This window comes from Nyctereutes procyonoides, unplaced genomic scaffold (genome assembly GCF_905146905.1).
Source record: "Nyctereutes procyonoides isolate TBG_1078 unplaced genomic scaffold, NYPRO_anot_genome, whole genome shotgun sequence".
NCBI classification, from domain to species: domain Eukaryota; kingdom Metazoa; phylum Chordata; class Mammalia; order Carnivora; family Canidae; genus Nyctereutes; species Nyctereutes procyonoides.
Window position 1 is genome coordinate 5,907,495 of NW_026575041.1, and position 14,729 is coordinate 5,922,223.

A 14,729-nucleotide genomic window follows, 5' to 3' on the forward strand; every position below is an offset into this window, starting at 1 on the left:
GGATGGATCACCTTCTAGTCCATCTCTGCCTGAACATATCCTGCAATTTCCCACACTCCCAAATGCTTCCCCAAAAGAACATTTTCTCTTGAGAGTGTTAAGAACCACAGCTTGAAAATGGACACTCTCTCTCCTCTCTAATAGATACTCAGGACCAAGTCAATCGAGTTTCCAGGTCCATTTACTTCAGTCATCCTCAGTCACCCAAAATCCTGTCCCCTAACCTTTTCTGTATGCCCTCTAATCTCATCAAATTCCACAGCCCCTTCCTGACTCTGGATCCCTTTCACTATTTCCTCTGGATCTTCCCATTTGTCATAGGCTAACTCCCCTGGCCTCCTTTTCTTAAAAGGAACTTGGCTATCATCTGAAGAAGAGATTTCTCCAGCAGTCCTCTCAATTAGAGGCTCTTTTCTCTCTCATATCCAACCTATCAGTGCTGTCCTTAATTTTCAATGCTATTTCCAAACCATTCCTTGCTCTTCTTCTTGCATAATACCCACTTCCTGGTCACATAATTCAAAGACTTTAGTTCCTAGATCAATCTTCTTCTGTACCCCTCCAGTTACCATTCTAGGTGACCTTTACACCCTCTCAACAACGATGACCCTTCCAACTGGCCATTCCAACTACTGTAGGATGATTAAACAGTTTATAACAGGCTTTCACTGTACATGTATACTTTAAACAAATCTGATCAATCTAAACAAATCCGATAAACAGAAAACAAAACAATCAACCTTTTCTCCCTTTCCAAAATACAACTGGCAAAATTCCCTTTGCAATAGTTGAACTCTATAGTCTCTCCCAACTGCCTGTACTTGAAGTAGCTGAATGTCCTAGAGAACATTACCTGATTGACTGCTTTCACTTGAAAATTATGACTATATTTTTACAAATGATTACCTTGCCTCAAACAGACATTCAATTAGGCTCTCCACTCACCCCTTCACTGACGAACTAACCTTCTATGAGAAAAGAGAAATCTTTGCAGGAGAATTCCATCTTCCCACTCCCAAATCTATATGCCTCCCTGCACCTGCATCACCCATTTATAATGAAGGAGATGTTCCTACTGCCATCAAAAGCCATTCCCTCCTCTCCCTCACTTGCACTCCTTCTCACCTGGAATGATTTCTTTCAGCTATATTAATTAACCAATCAATCAATCTCGAGATCTCCCTCCTACACTCCCTCCCCTTTTAGATATATTCAGCCATTCAACATATATTTATTGAGCATTTACAATATACCAGTACTAATCTAGCTGAATAAGACAAAGTTCCTGTATTTGTGGACTTTATGGACTAGTAAGAGAAGCAGACAAATAAATAAAAAAATGTCAAGTCCATAATGAAAATTTAAGAGTAGTACATGTAACTCTAGGGGGGTGGAAACAGAGATAGGTGGTATAAAAAACAAGATGATCAGGACAGGCTTCTCTGAGAAAGAGACACTTATGACACTTAGACACTTATTACTAATCATAGTAATACCCGGAAGCATTTTAAGCAGGCGGAGCAGTAAGTACAAATGTCCTAGATGAGAATATTTTTTGGCATCAGAGTAGCAAAAAGGACAACAAAAGTTTAGTGAACAAGGAGAAACATGGTAGAAAACTAAAATTAGAGATACAGCCAGGGTTTAGATTAGATAGGACTTTACAGGCCACAATAAGTTTGGATTTTGTATGAAGCATGAGAAGACACTGAAGAGTTTTGAGTAGCGATATGATTTATGTGTTTGTTTTTTTTTTAAGATTTTACTTATTTATTCATGAGGGACACAGAGAAAGATGCAGAGACATAGGCAGAGGGAGAAGCAGGCTCCCTGCAGGGAGCCTGATATGGAACTTAGTCCCAGGACCTTGGGATCACAACCTGAGCCAAAGGCAGATGCTCAGCCACTGAGCCACCCCAGCATCCTTAATATATATATATGCTATATATATATATATATATATAAATTATATATATTAAACTATATATATAGGGTTTTTTATTATTATTATTAATTACACAGAGAGAGAAGCAGAGACATAGGCAGAGGGAGAAGCAGACTCCCTGCGGGGAGCCCGATGTGGGACTTGATCCCGAGACCCTGGGATCACAACCCGAGCCAAAGGCAGATGCTCAACCACTGAGCCAACCCGGCATCCCCCTGATTTATGTTTTAAATAGGCCACCTGGTTGCAGAAAACAGACTGCAGGGGAGCAAATGCAAAGTGAAGAGACTATTAAGAAATTATTACAATAATCCAGGTGGGGATTGACGGTAGCTTGAATGGACAGCAGTAGATATACAGTAGTACACCAAAAGTAGATATTTTCAAGGTAGGGCCAAATGGCTTAGAGACTGGGTGTACAGTGTGAGAAAAAAAGAAAAAATGAAGATGATCTCTAAATTTTTGGCCTGATCTGTGAATACTGAGTGAATATAAACATGTCTCCTATTCAAAGACACACATACACCCTTCCCTTGACCCCGATATCTTCCTCAAAATACATTTGTTTTCCTTCATAGAAAAACTTCTCAGAATTGTCTATTTACACTATCTCCACTTCCTCCCCTCTGTTTGCCAAGTAACACCCTGCATTTCACCAAAGTAGTCTCATCAAGATTACCAACCATCTCCAGGTTGCCAAATCAAATGGTTACTTTCTGTCCTCACCTTACTCAATCTCTCAAGCACTAACCTGGCTTTCCTTCTATCTTTCTGTACTCCTATCTCCTTTGCAGACTCTTCCTAGCTATCCTCCACATGTCCAAGGTTAGGAACCTTTCTTCATATGCTACACTTTTGTCTAGATGATCTCATCCATACCCATAGCTTTACTTATTACCTATATGTTGATGATGCCCAAGTTTCTACCTTTAGCCCAAAAGCTCTTTTCAGACTAATAATCACCAGTTAAGACAACCAACTCTACCTGCATTTCTCATAAGTACCTAAACCTAAAATGAACAAATGAAACTCATAGTTTTCACAACATCTATCATGAATTATATTTGCTTATTATACATTTCCAGCAATAAACAGTAAGCTTCACAAAGAAGTAACTAAGCCTTTTGTGTTTACCAGTGTATACCTAGCAAGGAAACATGGCTCAGCAAGAGTTGACAACAAGATTTACTAGACCCTGACTCTACCCTCAAAACAGTCACATATTAATGGGACAGGCAAATGGATAAAGCACAATGATGGTATCACATGGTAAGGGCCCCTTTGAGTGGTGAGAGGAAGGACATGAGTGTTTCATGAATCCTAGAGAGGAGCCCTTAATAGCCTAGGAATCAAGGAAGACTTTCTTAACAATATAACTTCAGTGTTTATTTTTGCAAAAATAGTTATTAAGTGCCTACTAGACAAATTTTTCTTTTTTATACAATTATTTTTAAGCTTTATAATAACTCTTCAAAGTAGGTGTAAATATATTCCATCTTATACATGAAGCTGAGAAAGATTAAAAGCCAAGCAGCTAGTAGGTGGTGGAACCAAAATCTGAACTGTCGTCAGGATGCTTTTAAATCCTTCCCACTTCCTCCTTTTCATCTGCTTTTTTTTTGTTATATCACAAGACATCACCAAAAATAATCTTTTATACTTGTTTGACCTAAAAGAAATCATCACTATACCTCTTGAACTCAGCTTTTTGCATAGGGTTCAATTACCAGTCCCTAAATCATCCTCATCTCTCTCCTTATCTATCCTTTGTTATTAAGGACTGAGGCTCAGTTTTAAACTAGTCCATGAGGAACCCTAGGCATTTCTTTCATGCTACAGCATATGAGCATTTTTCATGGTTGAAAATACATTCAGGAACAACCACAGTAACATCTGTAGAGCACTTCACAGTTTACAAATTAGTTTCACACATTCATTATTTCATTTGATCTTCACCAACACTGTGAGGTATTAAATCCCAATTTTACAGAGGCCAATGGAAGTGAAATGCCTAGCCTCGCTCCAGCTGGACACTACAGCCCACCAGAAATTGAATTTAGGAAAATAGAGGGGTGTGGAAAGGGAAGAAGAGAGTAAATGCCTGATAGAGGAAGCTCACCCAAATGGCCTAGGGCCAGGAGAAATTAACAGGAACCACATCAGTTTCCCTTCCAAGGTAATGAGTATTTGGTCATAACACAGTTGACCTCCCACATGGAATTGCTCTTTTTTTCATCTCAGTAGTACCCTGAATCCAGCCCCACAAGTAGACAGAAAAGAGAATAGAAAATTCTCTGTATGCTAGATGAATACATAGGGTAAGAGGGGAACATGGCATAAGACAACAGATACCACCTTTAGACAAGACTTGAATTTATTTAGTCCCAGCTCTGCCACTAACTTGCTGATTAAAGTTTCCTCCTCCTGTGTTATAACAGCCCCTTGAGCTTCTATTACATATACATAACACAGGAGGTTACAGATGCCCATATTCCTTAACATACAATGGTAGCAACTGAGTTCAATTTCCATCTTGGTATCCCCAGCACCTGGCACCATACTAACACAGCACAGATGATCCAGAGAATGTGTGCTGATGGATGTCATTTCAAAGCTTTTTGTATATATGTGCATTCCACATTACAGTCTAGACAGTGAATATCCAGAAAAATAGCAACCTTGTCTTATCTCTGCTTTTCCTTTCAGTCTCCTACTTTGAGGACACTGCGCAAGAAAAGTTTGTTGAGCAGAAACAAACCAGTCCAAAAAGCCAGCTTTTGGAGGGAAAGAAATTAATCTATATGGTCCTCTTTCCCAGACTGTAGTCTTCCCACCATACCTACCTCTACTCCCAAACAACCCCTATCTTGCCCAGTCCACCCTCTTCTTCAAAAGATCACTTATTCTTCTCCCCAAGGACTCCACCTTCTTTCTCTCTACTCCATCCCTACTATCCCCTCTTCTTGCCTAGGCTCACAAGTCACCTCTTTTCCTCCAGGTCAGCAATGCTTCAAAGCTGCCACAGAGTTTTTGTTCCCAGTCACTTGTCTCATAAAAGACAGTCTTGGCCTCTGCTCAGCCCTATTGGACACCTTGCTCTTCTCCCACTCTAGTCTTCAAGCTCTCCACTTATCATCTTGCTTACTCTCTATTGCCCACTTCCCCTCTGGGAAGGAAGCGAGTGTCAAAGATTGCTTATTGGCAGCCCCAAAGCAAACATAGAAGTAGAACTGCACTTTGGGAAGACAGAATTTGTAAATGAAAGCTGAACGTAAGGGAGTTAGGTAGGAAACACAGTGTCTGGACCTCATAAAACACCACAATAAAGGTCCCTACAAGCCTATTAATAATGAGAAATCTTAACCAACAATTTTATTTCCTGCATTTTTTAAAGATTTCATTTTTAAGTAATCTCTACATATAACATGGGGCTAAAACTTACAACCCCAAGACGACAAGTCCCATGCTCTACTGACTAAGCCAGCCAGACGCCCCTTAACCAACAATTCTAAAAGGAAAAGAGAAGAAAACCTAACCAAGAGAAGGACCCAAGAGAGGGAAAGAAAAACTAGCTATGGAGGGGAAAGGATAAGAAAGGGAAATATGAGGAGAGCAGGAAGAAAGAAGAAAGTGGAGGGTGGGAGAAAAGATGGATAAGGGAGAAGGAAAAATTATCAGGAGTAGGAAGCAGAAAGAAAAACGGGGAGAAGACAAGGAGGCAGAAGAGAATCACAGAAACACTCAGGGGAGGAAGGAGATGGAAATAATCAAGGTAAGTTAGTATCAGGCCTAACATGTGTTTCTTGGTCCCAGATAATTAAGAAGGAAAGAATCCTAGTGAGTAAGACATTACACAGCCCCCAAGGTCTGTCATTAACTAGGCTGAATAAGATGGGGGCTCTAGAAAAGATAGCCTAGTTTAAAGCAGCTTTACACCCAAGTATCAAATCATTGGCCAGTTCAGAGAAAAACCATTAACATACCTTGACCTGTTTCTTTCCAACCCCACCTTACAATACCCAACATACCTACACCCAACACTAAAATAATCATCATTTTCAACCTCTGCCTTGTCCACTAAGTCTTTGAGTCCTCAGCACACCACCAAAATGCCATCCAAAAGGCTGGGTGGAGGACAGGATACAAAGGTCTGCCTCTCAAATACCCCTATTTCCTACAGTGTTATGGGGGACATCTCTGCAGTCCATTTCAAGTTTTAACCAGCTCATCTTTCCAAAAGTCAGTCTGACAGTCTGGGGAAGCCAAAATTACAAACATAAGGTCAAGTCCTCATTGCATAGATAAGGAAACTGAGGCCCACAGAGGCTGCCGGAACAGGACCAGCTACCTCAGGTCTCCTATCTCCTGGTTTACTCCACCTCTTAACAGGTCACTTATAATATAATGCCCCTCCCCAGCACCCAAGAGAAAGCCCCCATGGTCCCAGCAGGCCAGCAGCTAAGCAAAGACAGAGGAAAGCATCACCCTAACAACCAAGCAGAAGGGTGTTAGCAAACGAGAATGGCTCCTGAGACACAGTAGTTCCCCCCAAAACCAGCTTCTCCTTCACAACCTTCCCTAGCCAGAGCTCTGAAACCAAGTGCTGGCCTAGCCCTACGCCAGCTCATCTGAAGGTTCAGCTCTCAGCCCCTTCTCTCATTTAGGGTCTCTTAAGGAAAGAGACCACCCGACTGCGCACCACTCCCCGGAAGCCAGCGGAGACCCCTCCCCCTCCTCAGCAGCTCCCAGCTGGGCGCGCCCCAGGGTGGGCCAGCATTACCTGGTGGGGGGAGCTGGCCCCGGCATCTCTGGCGCCTGTTTTTGTCGCAGAGCCGCACCTCTCCCGCCCGGCCGGCCGCACAACGCCGTGGCTCCACCCGCGCCGCTCTACTCGGCTGGGGCCGGGCTCCCAGCAGCTCAGCCGCCCCAGCACCCACTCCGGGTGCAGCACGCTCCCGCCCTCGCAGGGCGCAGCGGAGGCGCAGCTTCGGGGTTGGCGAAGCAGAAGGGGCGGGGGAAGAAGGGAGGGAAGGAGGCGGGAGGAAACCGCGCTTCTCCTTTCCCCGAAGCTCAGAGGGCGGGGAGACTACTACCTACCCACCCTCTCAGCTGTTCTCCCCTACCTAGTCTCCAGCAGGAGGTAATTTCTCACACAGACCAGGCTTTCGAGCGCCTGTCAGAGTCCTGGGTGAGCTCCAGAGTCAAGGAAGAGAACCAGACCCCCTCTGTGCCTTCGTTTCCGCAGCTGTGTCTGGACTCCAGAGCAACTCAGGTCAACCCCAGGATTTTATCAGATTAGCCTTCTGGGAAAGAGATGCACCCACCCCTCTACCCCACCAACAAAGGTGTCTAATGCCCTAGGGAAAACTCTAGGTGGGCACTTACAGCTGCTTCCAAGCAAAGAAAGATCATCAGCAGCTACCATTTATTAAGTGCTATTGTGTACCAGATGCTTTACGAAATGTTATGTCTTTCTCACCACAACCTTAAGAAGTAGGCTCTCTACCAAATCACATGTCAAAACTGAGGTCCAGGAAGAACGTAGTTTCATACACTAAATATTTCTTAAGCATATCCTGTGAATCAGGCATTGTAATGAGCCTGAAACTGAACAACACATTGCAGGACATTCACCAACCCTGGCCCAGACCCCCTAAAATCCTATTAGTGCCCCCTCAATAATTTAACAACAAAAACCCACCTTCATACATTCCAAATGCTCCCTAAGAAATAATATTGTCCCACCAACTTCCCCTCTACACCCTACTCTTGAGACATATGGCAGGAGTCACATTATGCAAGGTCTCCTCCAGGTCAGAACTAGGAGTTTGGGTTTTGTTCTAAGTTTTAAGAATTGGAAGGTTTTGGGAGATTTTCAGCAGAATGGCAGATCTAATTTGCATCTCTAACAGGCTCACTAACTGCTGAATGGAGAATAAAGGGGAGAATGATGGAAACAAGAAAACAAGTTAGTAGATTGTTACAGAACTCCAGGCAAAAGAAGATGGTAATGATTTAGACTAATATATTATTGGAAGATGAGCCAAAATGAAACAGGTATATTCTAAGGACAAAGCTCAGAAGCAGCAGCACAACTTGGTGAAAGACAGAATGAATGTAGTGGGTTAAAAAGGGCAATGACTTTCTCAAGACCACACAGCTGGAAAATGGCTAAGTCGTTGCAACTTTGGTCTGACTCCTAAACCTATGCTTTATTTCTCTCTGCCATGTTAGTCATCTTTATATCAACTGCCATACCCTGCCCTGCTGCCTAGCAAAGAGGAGGTAACCTGCATTATGCCTGATCGATGATTTAAGTGTGCTAGAGAGAAATTTTATAGTTTTTATCCATTTTCCCTGCCAGATGTCTACACCTCCATTCAATGTGCCAAAATTATTTAACTGCAGAAATGTGGAGGAAAAATTCATGAGAAGAGAAAGAGCTCTTCTGTTAAGTATCTCTCACTTTTCCCAGACCCTGAGTACCCAATAACAAGTTCCAAATTTGGTGGAAGAGACAGGGAATTTCTTGAAGGCATCAATGTTATAGAGAGAACTGTCAATAACACAGGGTGGGGGTCCTGCTACACTGTGAGATCTCAGCTTCAAAGTAGCTTTAGAATGTTCTTTTGACTCCATACCCTTGTGTCAATTTATACAGAGTGGATAAAAGGCAGAAACAGTCCTCTGCCTCGGACATAGTTTTTCAAAGTAATCATCAATAATCATAGCATCTGATCTTACGCAACTTTCCACCCCTGCAGCATCCCCCCTCTCTTACAGATGGTTTTCCACATTCTGCTGAACTACATGTAGAGGACAGCCTGGGAGGCTCAGCGGTTTAGTGCCGCCTTTGGCCCAGGGCGTGATCCTGGAGACCCGGGATCGAGTCCCATGTCAGGCTTCCTGCACGGAGCCTGCTTCTCCCTCTACCTGTGTCTCTGCATTTCTCTCTCTCTCTGAGTCTCTCATGAATAAATAAATTTAAAAAGAAAAAGAAAAGAAAAAAATGAAATACATGTAGAAACAAAGAACTCTCTTGGAAATAGCATTATTAAACAATGCTTCCTAACATTCAGCCAGGTGCCTTTCTGTAAACTTCCAATTCTGCCTCCTCAAGCACTCAGAAACCATCCTTCAAAGCAAATATTAAAGGCTTCAGATATGCATTATCATAATCTATCAAGCCCCTGCACATTTTCTCTTCTCCAGGATAGGTACTCCCAGTCCTATTAATCACCTGATCATTTAATAACTATTGAAGCATCTTGTATAAGCCACCAGGGATAGATACACACCAGTGAACAGGACCAAACCTTCAAGGAGTTTACGGTTTTAGTATGATGGTTTTCAACTCTCCCTTTGCATCAAAATTACCTGGGAAACTAAAACTATATACTGAAGTCTTAGCACAGATTTTTGACTCAGTTGGTCTGAAATGCGGATAGACAATATATCTTTATGGATGTAACTATAGCTATATAGATACCATCTATAAAGAGGGCTAACATTACCTGACTTCAAGACCTACTTATAAAGCTACAGTGATCAAGGCAGTATGGTACTGGCTAAAGAATAGACAAATAGATCATTGAAACAGAATAGAGTCTGAAATAGACCTACATAAATATAGCAACTAATTTTTGATAAGGAAAAAAAATAAATTCAATGAAGAAAGAATAGTCTTTTCAATAAATGGTGCTATGCTAGAACAATTAGACATCAAAAAAATTAGTCTGGACATAGACTTTTCATTTTACACAAAAATTAACTCAAGATGTATCATATACATAAATGTAAACTGAAAAACTATCAAAATGTATAGAAGATAACATAGGAGATCTAGATGGCCTTAGTTTGGTTGGTTATGACTTATTAGATACAACAGTAAAATCACGATCCATAATAAAAGAAAAAGTTGGTAAATTGAACTTTATTAAAAGGTAGAACTTCTGTAAAAGATACTATTAAGAGAATGAATGACTTGAGAATTTCTCAGTGATTTGAGAAAATACTGGCAAAACACCTATCTGATCAAGAACTTGTATTCAAACAAAAGATGTTGATGAGGATAGAGAGAAAGGGGAGCCCTCTTACACTGCTGGTAGAATGCAAAATGGTGCAGCCACTCTGGAAAACAGTACAGAGGCTCCTCAAAAAGTTAAAAATAGAACTACCCTACAACTCAGCAATTTCTGTACTAGGTATTTACCCAAAGAATACAAAAATACAGATTTGAAGGGAGGCATGCACCCTGATGTTTATAGCAGCATTATCAACAATAGCCTAACTATGGAAAGACCCCAAATGTCCATCAACTGATGAATGGATAAAGAAAATGTGGGGTGTGTGCGTGTTTGTGTGTGTGTGTGTAGAGTATATATGATGGATTATTACACAGCCTCCAAAACAATGAAATCTTGTCATTGCAATGATGTGGATGGAGATAAAGTATATTATACTACACAAAGTAAGTCAGCCAGAGAAAAACAAACACCGTATGATTTCATTCATATGTGGAATTTAAGAAACAAAACAGATAAACATATGAGAAAGAAAAAAAAAGAAAGAAAGGGAAAAAAAAAACATATGAGACTCTTAACTATAGAGAACAATCTGAGGGTTGATGGAGGGAGGTGGGGGATGGGCTAAATGGGTGAGGGTATTAAGATGGCACTTGTTATGATGAGGGCTGTTTTTGGAGGTGATGAATCACTAAAATCTACTCCTGAAACCAATATTACATGATGTGTTAACTAACTAGAATTTAAATAAAAATTTGAAGCAAACAAAAAAACCTTATATCCAAAATGTACAAAGGACTCTTAAAACTCAACAGCAAGGAAACAAACAACCTAATAAAAAAAATGGACAAAAGATCTGAACAGACACTTCATCAAAGAAGATATAGAGAATATGAATAATCAATATCACATGTCATTTGAGACAATAATGAAGTACAATTACATACCTATTAGAATGACTAAAATTGAAGTACTGATAACACCAACTGTGGGTGAGTATATGCAGCAACAAGTATTTTTATTCATTGCTGATGGGAATACAAAATGGTACAGCCACTTTAGCAATTTCTTATAAAGTTAAATATAGATTTACCAAAATATATATATATATATATAGATTTACCATACAATCCAGCAATTGCACTCCTATGTATTTACCCAAGCATGCCGAAAATTTATGTCCACACAAAACCCTATCCACAAATATTTATTGCAACCTTATTCATAATTGCCATAATATATAAGCAACCAAGATATCCTTCAATAAAGAAATGAGTAAACAAACATGCATATAATGGCATGTTATTCAGAAATAAAAAGAAGTGAACTATCAAACCACAAAAAGACACAGAAATACCCTAAGTGGAAAAGCATCCAGTAAAATGCTAGTCTGAAAAGTATGATATTCTAGAAAATGCAAAACTACAGGAGCAGCAAAAATACATGTGGATGCCAGGGGTTGAGAAGTAGGGGTGGTGTAAGGATGAAGAGGTGAACACAAGGCATTTTTAAGGCAATGAAACCACTATTTTATATTATACTAAAATGATGGATACATAACACTGTGCATTTGTCAAAACCTGGAGAACCATACAACACAAAGAGTGATCCCTAATATAAGGACTTCAGTTAATAATAATGTGTCAATATTGGTTCATCAGTTGTATCACACTAATGCAAGATGTTGATAATTGACAAAGTGCAAGGGGGAGTCATAGAGAGAGTATATGGGAACTCTTTGTATTTTCTGGTCAATTTTTCTCTAAGCCTAAAGCTGCTCTAAAAATAAAATTTAGTAAAATAAAATAAAAAATAAAAGGTCAAGCAAAACAAAGGACATACAAAATAAAGTTCATTTTCTTTTTTATTTGATTCATTAGACATAAAATTATTCTGCCAAATTGCTATAAAGCTTTCTAAGCACTCTCAATTTTTATACTTATCTCACTGTAGACTGAGAACAGTTCAGACTCTACTTTGAGTAGTGGTGATGGAGGGCACCTTCCACTAAACATAGTCCTGTTTGCAATAACCCTCTTACTGCCTGGTACCCTATAGGGAACATGATACTCTAAGTGCAGTCTGCCCCCTTCAGAACATAGTTGGACTATCACCTCCTCTAATTCTACATACTTCCAATAATTCCATCTGAAGTTGCATTAGTTTTTAGCCACTGCAAGGTCTTTGGCTGACATTGAGCTTGGGCAGCCAAAACCATCATTTCTGTAAGAATAGCATCATGCTAGGTCTCCTCCAGCCTGTCCATATGTTGCCGTTTCTTTCAGACTTAAAATGTAGAACTTCTCTGTCATCCTCTTTAAATTTCATCTTGTTGGCTTCAACCCATTTTTGCAAGCTCTCTTGCTCACTCTCTCTCTCTGCCATCTAACATAGTAGTTTTCCCTTCCAGTCTTTATCACCTGCAAATCCAATAAGTATGTTTTCTCTTCAAACATTTATCAAACACCTACCACATATCTTTGCCCACATTAGACTTCAGGGATTAAAGACAACCTAGAAATACTCTATGTCTCCACTAATCAACACTAACAAAGGAGGCTAGCATATATAAAACTAAAAAATCCCGCACTAGAAAATTGAATAAACAAAATACATTAGATAAAGTAGAAGAAACAACAGAACATTAGCATACAATATAAGGCAGGACCACTAACGTTCTGCAGCAAAGATCAAATTCAAGCATCTTCTATTCTAGATTTCAGACCAGATGCTGGTTGGTTTATAGAAGGCTGACTAGCTTCTCTCACTCCTAGAGAGCCTCTTTCAATGGTGGATGCTACTACAGAAAGTCTGGCTAAGCTTGGCTCCCTCTGATAAAGCACAAGACTCAGGAAAATGAGGCATATTGGTGAGAAGCCAGCATTCTAATTATTACTAAGGGCTAATAATCAAGGAAGATTTATTAGTCAGGGCTGATAATGAATCAAACTTAAAATCAAGGAAGAAACTATTAGCTAAAGAAATGAAAAAGCAGAATCAAATGAGGTAGAAGGGACTTCAGAGGAAAAAACATGTTCAAAGAAAGAAATTAAATCTCAGAGGTATCAAATAACTTGCCCAAGTTTACTCAACTTAGCATTTACCTTGTTTTAGGTGCAATTATTTCTTGCATTTATATAGTCCTTAGGTTTACAAAGTAATAACTTATAAGTTATCCTTCCAAGCCACAGACACTGACCAATAATATCTTATCTGTGTACTCAACCTTAGGCCTGAGCAGGCCCTTTTAGATTACTCACCTGGCTTGTATAAGGATATGAGTTTGCAATCCCTGGTAACACTATATAAAGGCTAATGTTTGGTAATAATTAGCAAATTTTGTTTAGACACTACAGGTTTCAACCTAATGGCTTACATAGAGGAGTATAGTATCCACTGGATTTGGAAAACATTGTTTTTATTTGATTATTTTGCAACTACAAATAATTTTTTTAAATATTTTATTTATTTATTCATGATAGACATAGAAAGAGAGAGAGGGGGGCAGAGACACAGGCGGAAGGAGAAGCAGGCTCCATGCCGGAAGCCCGACATGGGACTCGATCCCCGGGCTCCAGGATCACGCCCTGGGACAAAGGCAGGCACCAAACCGTTGAGCCACCCAGGGATCCCGTGCAATTGCAAATAATTTTAAGAACAATACATATACCCTATGAGAATTACAATCTTCCCACATTACCACTTAAATGTAAGAAGAAGTCAGTTAACAATGATGACTTCGCTACTTTATAAAGTAGTCATCAAACATACCATTCTTTCATATGGCAGAGCCAGTTGCCTATTAAGGACTATGAAACGAGGTGAAGTATAAAATAAATAACAATAATAGCTTACAAAAATACTTCAAGAAAAATAAGATGGAGGGATGGAAATGGAAAAGGGGGCAAAACCTATTACAAAGCAAAGCAGTTACAAAGCAAATAAATGAAAATGTACTTGAAGTTCAAGCCAGGCCAAGAAAAAAAAAAAAAAGTGCAGGGAAGGGAGACATTAATTGCATCTATAGAGATGGGGAAAGTTTGGTAGAGAAGACAATATTTGGGCTGGGTATTGAAGACGTAGAATTTTTATACATAGAGGTATTGAGACTGGGGATAGATACAGAATTCGTTTGAGGGAACCACAAAAGCAAAGATTCAAAGGAGGAAAAAGCATGTACTCTGTTTAGAAAAGAGTAAATATTCTAGTCATTCAAGGAAACAGCAAATAATCTCATCAGTCATTTACTATTTACTGAATATGTTCTACATGCCAGACACAGTGATAGTGTTGAGGGATACAAACATGAGGAGACCTACTTCTTACTTTCAAGAAATAAAGCACTTAAAAAAGGAGAAGCAGCAGCAGCAGCAGCAGCAACACATTTCTAAATACAATAGAAACAAAGCTATGTCACTGACAGACTTAACAGGTCAAAAATCTGTTCTTCAGTTGCGCCCTCTAAACAGCAGTAAACAGCAATCCAACTCTTTCAGTTGCTTAGCCAAAAGTTTCATTGACCTCTGACTTCTTTTTCTATCACCTCTACATCGAATCCAACACAAAGCACAAAGCCACACTGATGACCCAGTTCAATAAGGAAATGATTGCTATTACTTCTGATCATTAGATGCTAGAATGGGTAGCACTGCCACTTCTGGTAGTGCAAGAATTCAACCGCAGTGCAAGAGTCACTAGCATCAATACCACTTCGGTGCCAGAGAGAAACTTGCAGGCTGATGCTACTGCCTCTGTCGCCA

The 14,729-nt window shown here is 40.0% G+C and overlaps 1 protein-coding gene across 3 annotated transcripts in view; it reads right to left on the bottom strand.

Annotated features, from left to right (window-relative positions):
- PAK1 (p21 (RAC1) activated kinase 1) overlaps nt 1-14,729 on the bottom strand; it is a 141,877-nt gene that overhangs the window by 75,846 nt on the left and 51,302 nt on the right. The window contains exon 1 of one of the 3 annotated variants that reach the window (XM_055320767.1): nt 6,726-6,898. The exons of the other annotated variants lie outside the window; for them this stretch is intronic. The gene's annotated coding sequence lies outside the window, so the exon portion shown is untranslated. Of the gene's footprint in view, nt 1-6,725; nt 6,899-14,729 lie in introns of those variants that run through there. 3 annotated transcript variants of the gene reach the window in all.